At 40.3% G+C, this 12,910-nt stretch overlaps 1 protein-coding gene and 1 non-coding gene across 2 annotated transcripts in view; both read right to left on the bottom strand.

Annotated features, from left to right (window-relative positions):
• SAMD5 (sterile alpha motif domain containing 5) overlaps positions 1-12,910 on the bottom strand; it is a 46,702-nt gene that overhangs the window by 25,115 nt on the left and 8,677 nt on the right. The gene's annotated exons all lie outside the window — the stretch shown is intronic.
• LOC112297467 (U6 spliceosomal RNA) lies at positions 6,045-6,150 on the bottom strand. Its single transcript, XR_002974038.1, has one exon. It is a non-coding gene; the product is annotated as a U6 spliceosomal RNA (small nuclear RNA).

The following is a 12,910-nucleotide window of genomic DNA, read 5'->3' as shown; positions in this document are numbered from 1 at the left end:
CCGTTGGTGATTCTTAGCATTTACAACAAATCCTTTGTCTGCAAGGTTTGCATCTCCCTGATTGCTCTGCCTATTAAGGTAATTACACAATCTTCAACAATAACCACAAAGATTTCAAAAACAAAATGAAACCAAAACCACAAGCCAGTTGTGGCTGAGGAGGCAGGGGTTGAGGCTGGATGGCACGTGTCCAGGATGCCGGCTTACGGAAGAGCTGGAGGTCTCCAGAGGGCACGATGGGCTGCTTCACTTCGTACTTCTCTGCAGAAGGGAAATGAGAACTGACATGCCCATCACTTAGGAAAGCTGTGGGCGCCTGCCTCCTGCACACGGCACATAGGCCCTGCGCGAGGTGAACGCCAACAAGTGCAGGGCACGCGTGTGTGCGTGCTCACGCTAATGCGATTCCTGTCCATGTCATCTCATTTCGTGGTTAGAAGTCTAAGGGTATTACCAAAGAGAAATCTCGAACGTAGACGAGAACTATATTCCTTCCTGTGGCAAAAACTCTCACTATGCTTGATGGTTCTTTTTTTTTAAACAGAACCTATATTTCAGAAATATCTTCCTGTATATGGTAAAGACTAACCCACTTTAAGAAAAGACCACCATAAGAAAAAATGCTGAAGAACCCCAACTGTATATAATATTTTAAAATGTCCTCTCAACCCATCTCTAAAATTAGTAAATCTTTTAAATTCTTTATTCTTTTAAACACACAATATAAATCATAAGTATCTCACTTACCATTGCATTGTATAAACTGGGCAAAGCCTGAAGGAATTATTTTATGATAATATTCAAAAACAGTTTTACATTACAAGGTATTTATAAGTTCCCAACTTATTTTTGTTGGATATTTCAAAATATTCTAAGCTGCATATAGTACTAGTAATATAAGTGATGTGAGAAGTATTAATATATACTGACTGCTTTTGTCCTAGGTGGAGAGGAAGTAGGTGGCAAGTACAAAGGGTCCAATAAAATGTTTACTGATGAATGTATTCTGCATTTTCTGACTGCTGCCCTACTTTACGCAAAACTCCTCGAGTGCTTCCTTTGACGTTATCTACAGTGAAGCAATAATGACAGGCAATGTCTCTGGGTATCTCAAAAACATAAAGAAATAACTTATTTATGTGCCTACCTCATAAGTGAGACATTTAAAGTTTATACTAGTAACAGAATCAAATGTTCAACTCCAGAAGATAAATCCACCTAAGTTGCATTTAAATTGGTATTCATCAAATTATTGGAATAAGGCCAAGAAAAAGATATTATAATAGTTTAACGCAGGAATAAGTGGTCCCCTTTATTTGATAAGGTTACAAAACAATACTGTTGATGTTTTTACATTTGAAACACATGATTGCCAACTTAAGAAAACGTATTTCTTCGATCTGCATAAATATGGCTGCAAAAGCTAATATTTTGCTAATAGTTCTATTGCTAATATGCCTGTGAATAGATCTATCATTTTCATCTTTAATAATAGCTAACACTGAATACATATTAGATTAGTAAACTCACTGAATGCTTACTACATAATCAAGGACTATACTAAGTGCTTGATAAACATTTTTCTCATTAACCCTCAGAACAATCTCCTGGGGTAGGAAACAATATTATCTTCCATGTATAGATAAGGAAAGAGTGGCAGAGAAAGGTTAAGCCTGGGGTCATACAGATCAGAAGGGATGGAGCCTGGCACATCTGACTTGAGGGCCTGGGATCCCATTAACTGTACTGTTTAGCATTTGTTTTGTTCATTATTCTCTAGTAAATGTCACACAATGATGCTATGGATTTACGGTCATGGTCTCCAAACTTACTTAAAATGATGGTAGTAGGATGTCTCCTGGATGTGCTAGAGCCCGAGCTCTTCAGCAGGAATCACTTTTACTAGGCAACAATCTAGTCCTATCCGCTTCTGAGCCGTTAGATTCAAGCGCAGGTTCCTACCATGTGCGATCGGATTGACTTACACCCCAACATGACTCCTAGCCAGGCGGTATCGCACAGATAAAGCTCCTCGGGTCAGTGCTGTGGGCTGAATTGTGTCCCCCTTTAAAACTATTAGGTTGAAATGCTAGCCTCCGGTATCTCGGAACGGGGCTGCATGAAAGACAGGGCCTTTAAAAAGGTAATTATGGACAAATAAGGGCCTATGGATGGGTCCTAAATGATGACCGGTGCCTTTGTCCGAAAGGGAATTTAGGAGATTGGAGTGCAGACAACACGCAGACTGAGTGTGACCATGTGAGAACCACTGAGAAGACGGTCATCTGCAAAGCAAGAGGGCCGCTCCAGAAGAAGCTAAACCTGTCCACACTTTGATCTTGGGCTTCTGTCTAGCCTCCAGAAATGCTAGAAGATAGATGTCTGTTGTTGAAGCCACCCAGACAGTGGTATTTTGTTACGGCAGCCCTAGCAAACTAAAACAGGCAGTGATGAGGTCCACGTTCAATCCTTTCAGGGTTGCCTGTGCTTGAGTTCTACGCTTCCAACCATAAAAATAGAAAAATTAATGGATCACTATGGGAGCAATGTAGCAGACAAAGTTTTTTAAACCAAAGCTCAGAAGATAGACGGTAAGGGGTCACAAAAGAAATTGGGTACCTGTGGATAAAGAGATTAAGACCTCCTGAGGAGAGAATGGGAAAGAAATCAAAATATGGTAAAAAGTATGAAGGAGTGTTGTAAAATAAATAGGTGTAGGTAACTCCCCAGGTCAAATGTATCTGACAGGTCCCAGTGTGTGCAATAAATCCTCAACTCCTTAGTAGGAAAGTCCCTCAACAACCCAGCCCAGTCCTGAGCTGCACCCCACACCATATAACTGCTGGCCTCCAGCCTACACTACCTTCTATGGACCACTCATCAGTCCCTTCCTGGTAGTTTCTTTACTCTGAGATTTTGCTTCTGCTCTTTGATGCATGCGTTCATTCATTCAACGAAGATTTGTAGCAAGGCGCTGAATATACAAAAGTTTGTAAAATGGACAAGATCCTTGTAGAACTCACAGTCTAGTGCCCTCAGTTTCCAGTCCCTAGTCCACAGTGTGGCTCCTGAAAGTGAAAGTCAAGGGAAAGCCTGCCTACCCTTCCCATGCCAGTTACTCTCTAAAGAGCCTCCAAAGCCCCAATCAAAATGAATATCTCCCTGTGCAGTGCTCCCATAGAACTTGGTTTATCCTTCATTTTGGCATTCAGATCATACTGAAATGTTATGTATACTTACTTATAAATATATATTATGTAGGAATTTGTGGATGTATTTGTGTGTGTGCACAGGCACATGCTCAGGTACATACAGATACAGAGACAAAGGTCAAGTACACACGCACATGCTCAGGGGACAGGGACAGAGACACAGGTGGAGACAGAGGTGGACACAGACCTAGAGATAAAGATCTTCCTCCAATGATAAATGCCACTAGGGAACAATTTATACCTTAGTTACCTCTGAATTCCTCACTTAACACCTAACGTTGCTTTGCATGTTCTTGGTGTTCAATAAATATTTGTTGAATGTAATTAATATTATTAATTAATAACAATCAGAAATATGCTATGGTGCAGAACTAAACGAAAATATGAAACTCACCAAATCTAAGCCTAAAAATTACTAGATTTAAATTATTTTTCCTGCAAAACACTGCTCTCCATTCTCTTGGCAAATGTTCATGCTTTCTAGCTGAATGGCAGGCAAGAAGCCCATTTCACCGCCAGTGGCCTCTGCCACAGGAATTCATTTTTAGCAGGCCGTCCAAAGAGAGTGGTGTGTAGATGCCACTAATGAAATGCCCAAAGGCCAGGTGTGGTCTCTGTGGCGTGTCCAAGAATAATGGCCAGAGGCTGTACCTTTACCTGCGCAATGGAGCTTTATGATGGGTATCCAGACTGATCTCTTATCAACATCCTAAAACCACCTAGGTATGCTTTCCAGAAGGTATGCTAGCTTTCTCAGTGTGTTTTTGTACCTGTTGGGACATATATCAACAGACTGATCCTGCTGAAGAAGCAGAATTTGTCAGGCACAGTCAGGAATACCGACAGTCACTGGTGCTTCTGTAACGGAGGCTGGCAGATGATTCTCTCTTCATCAAACTTTGTGACATAGGTGTCAACTGATTTTTGCCTCAAGAAACCAGTCCCCATGGCTCACACCACAATTAAAAATCTGAACAGTTCTGGCTGGGTGGCTGGGTTGGTTGGAGAGTCATCCCGTGTTCCAAAACGACATTTTACCCTTTGCAACAACATGGATGGACCTGGAGAACATTCTGCTAAGCAAAATAAGCCAGTCAGTCACAGAAACACAAATACCATATGATTCACTCATATGTGGAATCTAACAAACAAACTGAACTAACAAGCAAAACAGAGACAGACTCATAGATGGAGAGCAGGATGACAGCTAGTTGTGTGGGGGAGATTAGGGTGTGGAGGGACTGAGCAAAAAGGAAAAAGGACTCAAGGACATGGACAACAGTGTGGTGATTGCTGGGGCTAGGAGGGCATAAGGGGACTGAATGGTAATGGAAAAAATATAATAAAGATTAAGTCACTAGAAAAATAAATATAAAAAAATAAAAATCTGAACTACTCTCTTTGGTATGTTGATGGCTGTAGTTTAAGCTTGACCATTCCCCTGAGACTACAAGAGCACCAAGTCAAAAACGGGGAAAAGTCAGAATCATATCCCTTGTTACCTCTGGCTACCTATACTCTGGACATCAACTGAGCTCACTAAAAGATCATATACCATTCACACTGATCAAGTTCTTTTCTTTTTTTCCTTCTCTTAATGTCCCATGGACTTCGCAAAAAATTTCAAAAAGGCGAAATTGATGAGCAGCTTGCCCCTTCAAGGGTGCTCCAACACACACCCTTCAAGGATCCGCCATATATATCATCACCTCCTCAACATCTTCCTGCCCCTCAGATTAGACGCCTATTCCACAGACTCCTGTGAGAGGCTCCCTCACCGACTCATCGTCCTTCCCACAGTGCATGCACTGGAGTTCCCCTTGACTGGTCTGTGTTCACAGTAAGTTTTTGAGGGCACAGACTGCGTCTTATCCTTCAAGGTAATTCTACCAGCTAACACACTGCCTGACAGAGAATGGTCAACAAAAATATTTTGAATAAATGCAGAAATGCATCTATGCAATAGCATAATCAAACATCAATTCTGAAGTAAAATAGTAAATGTATCTCAGTTCTTACTTTAGGTCATCAACAGTACTTGGAGATCTAACACCTTGGTCCCTCAGTATATGTAGAAGCTAAAGCAACACCAACCCATCACAACCACATTATTGGAGTACCTACTATGTTCTGGGGGGTTTTCTAAGCCCTTTACATGTTCAGTTTAATTAAATGATCACACAAAAAAATCTCATGAGATATGTACAATTCCTATCCCACTTTATAGTTAAGGAAACTAAGGCCCCCAGAAGTAAAGTGATTGGTTCAAGGTCCCCCAGAGAGCGTTATCATAGATAGAAATTGCCAAATACTTTTTAATTACACTTTAAATCATTTTCTGAGAAACTACCACATGTTCTTACAGAGTTTAATAGCATTTTTGACAGATTTGTAGAGATATAATTTGCATACAATAATTTACCCTTCTTATCTATAAAGCCCAGTGAGTTTCACTATGTAAAATTTATTATATTTTATTTTTTATAAAAAATGTATAACATCAGCACCCATGGTTAATTTATGAAACTATTCTCTTTTGTAGAATACACATTGGTATCGGAACAGTTTGAAGGAATGGAATGGCTACCTACAAAAAAACTGGCTTGGATTTGTTGTATTCTACCTCCCTCATATTTCGTATTTACACTCTGCATACATAAAAGAAAATCAAAATTTTCAAGTACTTTATGTTCAGCAATTTTTAAAAACTACACTGTTTTCCTGCTATAATCTTTATAAAGGATTTAAAGTTTCAAGTAAAAACAAAAAGATCCTAGGGTAACTCTTGTATCTTTTAGCAGCATTTTTATATGGAACAATTTGAATCGATATAAACACATGGAACGCTTCATGAATTTGCATGAATCCTTGCACAGAGGCCACACTAATCTTCTCTGTCTCGTTCCGATTTTGGAGTGTGTGCTGCCGAAGTGAGCACTAGTTTTGTCTTTTCTAGAATATCATACACATGGGATCATCTACTATGTAGTCTTTTGCGTCTGGCTTCTGTCATTTTGCATGCTTTTGAGATTTCTCCATGTTATTGCAAGTATAGGTAATGTGTTGTTTTCTTGCTCAGTAGCATTTCATATTATGAATATATGACAATCTGTTTATCTACCCACAAGCTGATGGAGATCTGGGTTATTTCAAGTGGGCTATTTTGAGTAAAGCTTCTATGTATATTCATATACAGGTCACTGTATGGACGTACATTTAATGTCTCGGGTAGAGAACTGAGTGGATCTGCTTGGTGATATGGTGAGTTATGGTAAGCATCTGTTCACCTTAAAAAAATTTTTTATCCTCATCCAAGAAAAAAAAAAATTTTTCATTGCTTGTAGAGAGAGAGGAAGGCAGAGAGGAAGGGAGAAAGAGAAACAACAATCAGTTGCCTTCTGTACACGCCTGGACTGGGGATCTGACCCGCCACCTAAGTATGTGCCCTGACCAGGAATCAAACCCACGATGCTTCAGCTACAGGACAACGCTCCAACCAACGGAGCCACAGTGGCCCGGGCCGCTTCTGTCCACCCTTATAAGACACTAGCAAACTGTTTTCCAAAGTGGTGGACCACCCTGCATCCTTATCAGAAATGTATGAGTTCTACTTACTTTATATTCTTAACTGCTCTTGGTCTGACAGGCTTTTTAATGCTAGCCATACTCATGGTGTCTTATTGCGGTTTGAATTTGCATTTACCTAATGACTACCGATGTTGAATATCTTTCATGTGTACAGTTGCAGTCCATATATCTTCTTTACTGAAGGTATACGTGTTTGTTCATTTCCTGTTGAAAAGATTTTCTTTTTATTAGTGAGTTGTAAGAGTTGTTTATATATTCTAGTTATCAGTCCTTCGTCAGAGAGGCACTTTGCAAGCTCTCCCATTCTCTGGCTTGACTTTTTATATCTTTCACAACATTTTAAATGTATTCCTTAACAATGTAAATATTTAATAAACTTTCTTTTTAGAACAGTTTTAGATTTACAAAAAAATTAAAAAGACAGTACCACAAGTTCCCATATAAACCCACACCCAGTTTCCCCTATTGTCAACAGCTTACACTAGGATGGTATATATTTTATAATTAATAGCCGTTTTTAAAGTTCTTACCTGACAGTTGTAACATCCTGGCCATTCTTGGGTTTAGTTCTAGTGACTGTTTTTTCTCTTGGTAGGTAATATATTTTCTTTTTTTTTTTTTGGTATATCTTGTAATTTTTTTATTAAATGCAAAACATTATGCCTGAAAGAACAGCTGAGACTGAGGTCACCTACATTTACTTCCAGAATGGGCGTATCTCTCCTGTTGTCAGGCTATACTTATGTCTAGTTAAGTCCATCTAAAAGTTGTTGAGGTGGGTTTGTGGTTTGTTGTTGCCATGGTAACCTTCAGTGCAACAAACACTATGATCTCCTCCAGTGGGAGATTCCAGCCACCTTGTGTTTCATGTGAGGTCTGACTAACAAATGAGTGTGAGTTTTAGGGTTTTTTTTTTAATTTATAAAATTTTAGTTGATGTACAATATTATATGTTTCAGGTGTACAACATAGTAATTAGACATTTATATACCTTACAAGGTGATCAGCCTGGTAGGTCTAGCAACCACCTGTCACTATACAAAGTTACTACGATAGTAATGACCATATTCCCTGTATGCTATATCTCTCTGACTTATTTTATAACTGGAAGCTTGTATCTCTTAATGACAGAGGGTCTTTCTTAGTGTTCCCGCTCCACACTTATACCGCAGAGTGCCTCTCTGCGCCCATGTTCTTTCCCCAGGTTCAGGCTTGTTACTCCGTGTAGGTCTCATGGTGGGGTGAAAACATGTTTGCTTTATTCTCCTGCGGCAGCCTTGGTCATTGACAGACCTTGTGAACGTGAGCTTCAGAGGTGAGGCTTTCTCAGCCTCTTCCACCCATGAGTAACAGCCAATCGCTACCTAGTGTTCTGGCTGTGTCTTGGGTCCACGCCTGATCCTCTTCCACTATGGCAGACCTCTATTTAATATCAGTTAAATTCTGAGCACCAGTGGATTTCCCACCCTTGCCTTGGTGTGAGTAGGACTGATCTCACCTAGTGCTGTGCTGGAAGATTATGTGGTCCGTCCTTATCCCAACAACTGCCAATCTTTGCCTGGATCCAAGTGTTTGGTCAGCTTTCCTGCCCATCCCCTGCCTGTGTGACAGTGTTTGTGTCCTGCGACAGAAGCGCCGGGACACTGGGGGATTCTGTGCCTGTCTCCCTGGGGCACTGATCATCACCCACATGCTGGCACCACTGAGGGCTCTCTGGTTTCCTGTCCCACTCCCAATCTTCCCCCTGAGTGTCTGCTGGAGGCCGGTGGTAAAAAGTGACAAGTAGATACCGATCCTCTTTATGCCTGGGGCTCCCAGCAGTTTGAAATTAGGCTAGCCCCTTCTATAATAGCTTTTAAAGATTTACAAAAACTTTAGTTGTTTTCTTTGTATCTTCTTTGACGGCTACTAACCCTCCAGCTTGGGCTCTGCCAAAGACAAAACAGTGAGGTGTCCCTTCTCTCCTTGGAATTTATACCACCTGACCGCCTGTAGTCCTCAGGTTTCTGATGAATGAAAAAAAAGGCACGATAGCATAGGGTATCCACCTTTTTTCTTGTGACTAAAGTGGGAGCAATATTTTCTTACGGCTTTCTACACCCAAAGTGAAATAAAAATTCTAGAGTTTAATATTTTTTAAAACAAGTCATTAATCCTACCTATAGGATTACAGTATAACCAAAGCTTTCCCATTATTTTTAAACTCCTCTTCTCTTCCAACAAAATGAAGCCTCATATGTAGTATGTGAGTCTTTTTCACACTTGAATGACCTGAAGGTATCCTAGACACATTCCAACTCAGACACACGTGATGTCTGCAGATGTAACGTGGCTCAGTCTTACTGGAGTGATGTGTCGACTAATCATTCAACTAATGTGTCAACTAAGTGTCAACTAATTCTTCAGAACAAGCCAATTCCCGTTCACAATTAAGGTCTAGCAGACAGCCTATTTCTGTAAGTTTACCATTGCTACCCTCTGAATTTCAAGTATTTATTCTTAATTTTAACAGCAAAAAAGACCATTCAAATACATGAATCTAAGTAAAGGGGATACTTATGACAAATGATTAAATAGATCTTTTAAAGCAAACAAAGACATATATGCAAAAAAAGTATCTTTAAAAGTAATTTCTGTAGGGAGACTCTGCTTATTACAATAGTGGGGTTACCTACCTGATCAAGATATGAATAAATCATTTCCCCACTGAAATGCACATTTCTGAGAAAACCAGCCCTATCACTTGGTAATATCACTTATGTTTTGTTTTGTTTTCCATTTGATCGTTTGGGATTTGAGACTAAAAATAGGACTACCCACTAGCTAACTTGTCTACCAAAATGACTTTCAACTGCTTCCAAATCCCAAACACCATATGCCACCACGGGTATTCAAAAGCTGTGCGGGAGGCTATGAGAGCAACTCAGATTAACATCAAGAACTATTCCAAGTAAGAAAAGAATCATTTGATTAAATGCTTGGTTCCCATATTATTCTCCACTTGTCTAAAAGAAGGAAAGCCTTGGATCTTAAGAACTTAACAACGGAAATAGCAAGGTATGGATTTAGCAAGGACATTAATACAGCCAAAACTCCTGAAAAATTGGACCAAGGAGAACCAGTATCTGTCTTGCACGGTATGTAACCCAGTAGCAATCATATATATTTCATGACTGCTAATCACTTCATCAGTGGGTGCTCAAGATTAACAGGACATTTTGTCACCAAACTGGTGTGGTTTAATTTATATATGACTATCTCATCTCCTTTCGCCAATCAGTATTTGTAATTAATACATGCTGAAAGAATGAAGGAATTCTCCTGGTCTTAAATTGAATATAAAATATGAATTCATTCTACCATAACATCTTTGGAATTTATACTAATTAGTATGCTATTAATTTTTTAAAAAAACAAAAAATGTCTGGGACTTATCCACTCCCAAACCCATAAGTAGACAGAAAAATCCCTTTAAGCGACGTTTTTAGGCAGAACTCCATAGCGTGAGGACCATGGGCTCTGGGGTCAGAACACCTGGTTTCCAAATGAGATTTGCTACCTGTGTGACTTTGGACAAGTTACTTAAGCCCTTTAAGTTTCCTTTTCCTCGTCTGTTAAATAGGGATGGCCAAAATAACATCTCCCTCAGAGGCCTGCTATGAGGTTTGAATGAAATAATGCGGAAAAACACACTTAATAAATAATGTAAACTGTCACTGCTATTATGATTCTGCATATTTCAAAGCTGTTTTCAAATGCTGTACCTGAAGAGGCCTCCATCAGCAGGGCGCTTACCCTAACTTGTGCAAGTCTGCACTGAAAACGAAAGTCAGTGTGGATGGGGATGGAAAATAGTACTTTAGCTTCGAAAGCTCTACGGGGAGAGTGAGGCAGGTGGCTGAGGCACCAGAGAAGTCCCCTCCAGCTGTGAAGAGGCAAATCAAACATTCATAAGTAATTAGTATTTGGCTGAATTAAGAATAAGTCTAATTTTCACAATTAATGAAATCGAAGCACCATGAAAGGTTTTCGGAATACAGGTTGAGTTCACTGCTCTAGGAGCTCTCTCTTTTTCAAACTGCCTGCCTGTTCAAAAGAACACCGTCCCTTTCCCCCTCCCCCCACAGATCACTTTCAATATAAATATTATTAGCATATGAACCTCAAAACAGCCATGTTGGGGGTGATAAAAATATCATACTTCCTGCCACAGAACGGGACTAGTATGGCTCCGCAGTTCAAGCATGTTCCTGCCAGTGGTTTAATCAACAATCACGAGACCGCCAGGAGACTGGATCCACCACCATGTTCAATATAAGGGATCTTATGAACAGATAAATATGCTGGCCCAAGCTGCTGGGCCAAGAAGAGGCAGTAAAATCTCTGATTTAAAATGACAGCAATAAAACTCCAAGTTAATGTCACCAACCTAACTCCAACTCTTCCGTCACCTCTCTGTAATGAAGTAGATTTCAAAAGAGTAATTACTTCGCATAGCCTCTGGCTCAACTCTAATCTAAAGTGGATACAATATGCATATCTCGAATTTCTTCCTACTGTACAAGCCCGAACAAGCCAGAGATAGAGTGGGTTTGTGTGATCCCAAATAGCAACTAATTCCATCCTTTCTTTAGATGCCTTATAAACCACAGTGACCGGGGCACAGACAGTGGACGCAATTAACAACTGAGCAAATCAACATTTTTTTCTCTCACGTTTAGGTAGAGAGACTTTCCACCTTAAGAAGATCCTGTAGGGAGTAAGTCTCAAAATTACTCGGTCGGGTTTTTTTTTTAATGTAAAATATTTTCTTTTCGTGAAGATTAACTATGGCTTTATGACTTCCTGGCTATGAAAATATTGCTGCTACTTAATGCAGTGCGACTTTTGTCAATCAAGAGGTTCCCAGAGGAACGCTTCATAAGCCAGCAATGTTCCATTCTTGTTGATACATGGTTCCTTTAAAGAGGTTATATCTTTACTGCATGATGGATGGGTCGTTTGGGGAGCTTTGGGTGCCGCCATTTCTGCAAACTCAGCTGAACTCAGAACCCGCTGTGGGTATTTTCTGGAGAAACGCACCATTCCTGTACCCCCTCTTTAATCCTTGCTTCAGAGGCCTTTAAAAACTCATTCTGTTTGACCTGTTAACAAATGTGTACATGTAAATCAAGGATTTGTTATCATTGTATTTCAACAGAGCTTTTCAGTTTCATCTTGGTTACACATTGGGCTGTTGTTTCTACACAAAGCCAAACACTCAAATTAAGACGAATGCCACTTCAATTTCTTTTACAAGGGTTTTGAATTTAACATGGCGCGTGGCCAGCAGCCCCAATCTGCATGTTCCACCAAAGGGCCTGGGATGGGGTGGGGGTAGGAAGGGAGCAGAAGGGTTGATGGGGAGTGGGGGGCCAGAGGCAGTGAGTGGAAGAAGGGGAGGAAGCTGTGAAAACAGTAGAATCAGTAGGGGTTCCCCTCTCACCCCCTTCAGAGTCTCTGCCCCCGGGTTCAGAAATGAAATGCCTGCACCAACCAGAAAACTAAACTGTTGCCCACGACTACATGGCTGTCGCCTTGTGAGCAGCAAGGGTCAGGGCTCGTCCCCCCGTGTGTATACATACCTACACACACACACACACCACATACAGGGATGGGCAAAAGTAGGTTAATTACCAGCCATCATTACCTACAAGATAAATCATAAGTAAGGATACGAAATAATAACAAGAATGTTAAGACAAAGAATACAACTAAATAATACAATAATTAATAAATAAGTACTAATATGAGAATAAACGTGTTTCATCTACTCACAACTGTAAGTCCACTTTTGCCCACCCCTGGGTATGGAATATCGTGCCGACGATTGCCAGAGTGGTTCCCAAACTGAGGGCAAGTGTCAAACATCGTTCATGAAAGAAAGGGGGTGGGATGCAAGGAGCCTCGTGATGATCCGGGAGTAAGATTACAGAGTCCCTCCCCTCACGTCAAAAGACATCGTTTCGTTATTTAGTTCACCCCAGCGATGTCAGGATGGTTACTATTAGGAAATCTCTCAATGTAACACATAACAACACTAGGCCCATTAAGAAGAAGCCTCTCAATTA

This window comes from Desmodus rotundus, chromosome 11 (assembly GCF_022682495.2).
Source record: "Desmodus rotundus isolate HL8 chromosome 11, HLdesRot8A.1, whole genome shotgun sequence".
Taxonomy (NCBI): domain Eukaryota; kingdom Metazoa; phylum Chordata; class Mammalia; order Chiroptera; family Phyllostomidae; genus Desmodus; species Desmodus rotundus.
Note: the sequence above shows the minus strand (reverse complement) of the source record. Positions and strands in the feature narration are given on the sequence as shown.